At 40.4% G+C, this 5,877-nt stretch overlaps 1 pseudogene; it reads left to right on the forward strand.

Moving 5' to 3' along the window:
* The first annotated feature begins 478 nt into the window (after positions 1 to 478).
* On the forward strand, positions 479 to 1,402 carry LOC101351132 (olfactory receptor 10J1-like; annotated as a pseudogene).
* Positions 1,403 to 5,877: the final 4,475 nt, after the last annotated feature.

Raw genomic sequence — 5,877 nt, forward strand, 5'->3', positions numbered from 1 at the left:
TCTGTTTGGCTTAGTTTTTCGGATCTTTGCTGTGGAGGGACGGCATGGTGCTTCTGCCTAGAGTGCCATCTTGCTGGAACCTCCCGTTTGTAATTTTTCAAGTCATCTTTTTGTGACACTTTTTAATTTAATCACACTGTAGTCTGAGAATGTGGTTTATGTGATACCAGTCCTAAAATAAATTTTTAGACCAACTTTATGGGCCATCAATGTTCTTTTTTTTTTAATGATCCAGGTGTACTTGGAAAGAATACTTTATATCAAATTTTAAATGATGTTGCTAAAGATTTTCGTTATCTTTATTTTTAATCCAAGGACCTAGTCTGCCTGGACAAGGAAGTTGATTTGTGAAGTTTTGAACTGAGTCTTTGCTGTGTCACACCTTTGCTCTGTGCAGTATGCTCATCAGAGGTCAGCACAGTCTGGTGCCAATAGACACTGATGATCTTCTCTTTATCTTTCAGACCTGAGGAACTCAATGAAGAGAGTCAACCACACAGAGGTAAGAGAGTTTGTTTTCCAAGGTTTCTCCAATTTCCAAGAACATCAGCTCACACTCTTTGTGGTGTTCCTCACCTTGTACATGCTGACTCTGGCAGGCAGTGTCATCATTGTGACCATTATCCATATTGACCATCACCTCCACATCCCCATGTACTTCTTCCTAAGTGTCCTGTCTACTTCAGAGACTTTCTACTCCCTGGTCACTATCCCCCACATGCTTTCCAGTCTTGTAGGCCTGAGCCAATCCATCTCTCTGGAAGGCCGTGGGACTCAGCTCTTTTTCTTCCTTGGCTTTGCCATCACCAAGTGCCTCCTGCTAGCAGTATGACCGTTACCTGGCCATCTGCAACCCTCTTCTTTACTCAGTCATCATGAATTGGAGGGTCTGCACCATGCTGGCATCCTCAGTCTGTGCCACAGGGTTCTCACTTTCACTGGTTCAGGCAGTGGCCATTTTCAGACTGCCCTTTTGTGACTCACTGATTGAACATTTCTTCTGTGATGTTTGACCTGTGCTGGATCTGGCCTGTGCTACTCCAATCATCAATGACATCCTGATCTTAATTATTAGCCTCCTGGCCATCACTGTCCCTGCCTCCTTCCTCTTCATCTCTTATATCCTCATTATTTCCACCATTCTCAAGATTGCCTCAGCCAAAGGCCGGAAGAAAACTTTCGCCACCTGTGCTTCCCACCTCACCGTAGTCATTATCCACTATGGCTGTGCCTCCGTTGCTTACTTCAAGCCCAAATCAGAGAACACCAAAGATCAGGATCGGTTAGTCTCATGACCTACACTGTCATAACTCACCTATTGAACCCCGTTGGGTACAGTCTGAGAAATAAAGAAGTCCAGGATGCACTGCGCAGAGTGATGGGTCAGAAATCACTTTTTTAAGATGAGAAGCTCTACCCAAATAATTTTGTTCATTTTCCAGATGGAAGCTTATTGGTCAAGTTACAGATCCAGGTTTCAGGTGATTCTTGAAGTCTCATACAACACAACCAGGCCCAAGGTAAAAATGAAGCTGGAGGTTAGCTACTAGTAATTGTTTCTCACTTCCTCAGTTTCTTTGTTCATATGATAAAACTACAGGTTACTCCACAAACCTGTAAAAAGATACCCACTGGCTGTTTTTCAGGTAATGATTATAAGTTCAAAGTGTGATCTAGTGTTCATCTCATGCTTAAATATAAAGTGACCGGTCCACTTTGCTGAAGTATAAACCCCAATAAAATCACTGTTCAACCGAATCTTCTCTTAATCTAAATTGGACACTTGGACAAATAATTATTAAAATGGCTATTATGAAGAAATCTAGTTGTCTCATGTTTTAATAAGATAAGCAAAGCAAAAATAAGGATTTGGAATGGGCTTAAAACATTTTAGAGTGGATATTTTCAAGCAGCCCACTGGAAGTACTCCTTCATCCATGTGTGGGGCTTCATATGAAAAGGGAACTGGAGATGAGAGGAGGTTGTTGATGTTGTTAGGCGCTGTCGAGTGGGTTCCAACTCATAGTGACCCTATGTACAAGAGAATGAAACACTGCCCGGTCCTACACCATCCATCCGCATGATTGTTGTTATGCTTGAGCCCGTTGTTGCAGCCACAGTGTCAGTCTGTCTCCTTGAGGGCCTTCCTCTTTTTCGCGGACCCTCTCCTTTACCAAGAATGATGTCCCTTTCCAGGGACTGGTCCCTCCTGATAACATGTCCAAAGCATGTGAGATGAAGTCTCGCCATACTTGCTTCTAAGAAGCATTCTGGCTGTACTTTTTCCAAGACAGATTTGTTCATTCTCTTTTGGCAGTCCATGGTATATTCACTATTCTTCTCCAACACCACAACTCAAAGGCATCACTCCTTCTTTAGTCTTCCTTATTCATTGCCCAGCTTTCGCATGCATATGAGGCGATTGAAAACACTATGGCTTTAGTGAGACCCATTTTAGTTCTTAAAGTGACATCTTTGCTTTTTAATACTTTAAAGAGATCTTTTGCAGCAGATTTGCCCAATACAATGTGTCGTTTGATTTCTTAACTGCTCCTTCCATGGATGTTGATTGTGGATCCAAGTAAAATGAAATCCTTGACAACTTCGATCTTTTCTCCATTTATCATGATGTTGCTTATTATTCATGTTGTGAGGATTTTTGTTTCCTTTATGTTGAGGTGTAATCCATAATGAAGGCTGTAGTCTTTGATCTTCATCAGTAAATTCTTCAAATCCTCTTCTCTTTCAACAAGGAAAGCTGTGTCATCTGCATATATATAGCAGCTTGTTAATGAGTCTTCCTCCAATCCTGATGCCATGTGGGAGGAGGATTTGTGTGGAAAAGACTCCTACCCAGAAAGAAACAGCCGTGGGACTCTGGTTATGTGAACAGAGTTCACAGAGCAGCCAGGATGCTTCTGGCTGGTGATAGGTCACATAAAGGAGAAGGCCAGCCATATGAAGCAGAAAGAAATGCCTCCCTCATGGACAGGGTAAACGACAGGGTCAGAGGAAGAGGAGACTGGTCAGAGAGAAGATTGTTGGAAAAAAAGGCTATGAAATTGGTTAAGGAGTAACAAAAAATTATGAGCAGATCCACATTGGAGCATCCAGTGATAAGCAAGTAGGGAAAGGGAAAGGCAAAAGGACAAGGGAAAGGTCAGGAGGAGCCAAAGGAATTTAGAGAATGTCCTTCTATTTGGTTCCTCTCCTTCCCTTTGTAAGTCAGGTCATAATGGAAAAGAAAGAGAATTAAATGGAAATATGAAAGAGTCAGCACAATAACTTTCTAACAAATTAAGGTATTTAATTACTCTTGAAAAGCCGAGAAAAGTCAACAGTAAGGAATTTTGACATGAAAACTTCCATAAAATTGAAGCAACTAAGTTAGAAATGGAACACTAAAAGACTGTTTATTGTTCCTCACCTCAGAAAAATAAAAAAAAAAGAATCAGGGTAAAATTTAGACTTAATTTGTGAGACAAAATAGGTGTTGAATAAAATTATACTGATTAGTAGTTGTAGTTACTGAGGAAATCAAAGCTACTCTACGGAGGTATTTGTAAAAATATGCATAATAAATAAGTGAATACACAGTATTTCCATTGTAAAATAGTTTTCAAATGGGAAAATACGAAATGTATAAAGCAATTGTAAATTTTATAGGCTATGTATGCAGGTTCACAAAATCTAACTTAAGAAAAATCTGCAATTCAATCTACTTTCTAATTCTGAGTTCTCAATTTGCCTGATGGAGAAAAAATCATCTAGTCTTTTTCATGTAAACTCAGGCTATTTAGCAGTTAACGCATTTTATCAGCAAACACAATGAAATTCAGGGGTCTGTTCTCCTCATTTCTCTCCATTATCCTTGGAGGTGAATCAAGTTCATGGAGGAATAGGAGCCTAATCCATACTCACTTCCACCTTCCCATTCTGAATCCTGTGGAGATACATGACTTCCCACTGGCCATCCTTGTTGGTATCCATAGAGATGACTCTGGTCCTGCCATGTTCTTTTAATCAGTGAGATCCTTGCACTTTATATCTTCCTTGAGACCACTCTAGGTCCACCGGACTTCTCTCAACCACTTCTTGAAGGCACCTGAACATTCAGCTGCACCCTAAACCCTGTAATAGAGTGCACAAGACTGATTGAGTTGTCTTCAAAGTATTCACCTGGTTACCTCACTCACTCACTTCTGCCCTATCTCTTGGACACCATTCTGGATTCACGACTTCTGTAAGAAGCTGTAGTCCCTCCGGGAAGTGAGAGACAGACTCCCTCTTCTTTCATCAGCTTCTTACAGAAGAGCATAGCTGGGGAGGGGCAAGAGTGGAGGTCCCTTCCTTAAAGGGTTAATATCTCACTGACAACTAACTCCAGTACTCTATCTCCAGACTCTGTCTTTCCAACATAGCTGGATGTCTTTATTTTATTTTGGCAGAAAACCCTGAATTCTTCGCAACTTTATAGTTTGTTATACATTTCACATACTTTATTTCTAGGCTTTTGATATTCAAAATCATTCTTTGTAAAATGAAAGAAGCTTTTCTCTCTAGAAAAGTTTGCTAAAGTGAGGAATGGCAAATGTTTCAGGTTTTTTTAGAAATTCGACCGACTTCTTTTTTTCCTGGATTCTTTTGGGTTTAATCCTTCCCTGGGGCAAATGAATGTCTCCGAAACAATGAGCAGTAACAATAACAATTTTAAAAAAGAAGAGTTGCCTTAGATTATGATCTCATAATATTTTCCTACAATATTTCCTCCTATAGTATATCTTCGTGGAAATTCGAAGAACATGTATTTGTCATTTAGGGGCTCACCCTCCAAGACAAACCCTATGTTATAAACTGACTTCCTCAAAATAGAATATTCCATAGAAATAATATGACTTTTCAATAGTAGGTAAGTCTCCACAAAGGATGGAGTTTTCACCTCTCCAGAGTGAAGGACATTTTTTGTCTGCCAGCAGCATGTCCCTCCTACATCCTGGGTAAAGATTTTACTTCCTCCTGGGCTCCATTTTCCTTCTTGCATAGGCCCAGCTCCTCAGAAAAGAGTTGCAATGACAGACATTGAGTAGGCCAGGATTCTAATGGGCATTGCATAAAGATCGAAAAAGGCTGAGCAAAAGTCTTTACTAAAAGGAGCAAGTGGTGTGCGTGAGTGTCCAACCAGCACCTCTATCCCTGGTTCACAGCCAAACTGCTTACTGACCACAATAAGACCAGGTGACCTTTAATGTGTCTACCTTGTATTTGGTGTTTCTAAACTAAGTCTTTCGTTGGAGATGTGGACATTCCAAATGCAGGCCAGCAAGGCAAAGGAACCAGTTCCCAAATAGCACATCTATCAACCTTCTTTTGCAAGTGGTAGCACAGTGGTTTAGCCCTTGGCTGCTAATCAAAAGGTTGGCAATTTGAATCCACCAGCTTCTCCACAAGAGAAAGATGGGGTGGCAATCTGCTTCTGTAAAGATTTACAACCTTGGAAACCCTATCGGGCAGTTCTACTTTGTTCTATAGGGTTTCTATGAGTCAGAACCGACTGAACAGCAAAGAATTTGAGTTTTTTAGTTTTTAGTTTTTTTTGGTTTTGGTCCCTTGCTTAAGCTCTCAATTACTAACCAAAAGGCTGGTTATTCAACCCGCCCAGAGACACCTCAGAAGACAGGCCTGGTGATCTGTTTCAGAAAAATCACAGCCTTGAAAGTCCTATGGAGCGCAACACATATGGTCACTATGAATTGGAATCAATTGACTTTTTTTTTGTCGCTGGCTTCCATTTCTTCCAAAATTGGACAATTTAAGTGCATCAGCATACTAAGAGATTTCTTTCACCTATTTTTTGTTCTATGTATGAAATGTATTTCT

This window comes from Trichechus manatus, unplaced genomic scaffold, assembly GCF_000243295.1.
Source record: "Trichechus manatus latirostris isolate Lorelei unplaced genomic scaffold, TriManLat1.0 scaffold00300, whole genome shotgun sequence".
NCBI lineage: Eukaryota > Metazoa > Chordata > Mammalia > Sirenia > Trichechidae > Trichechus > Trichechus manatus.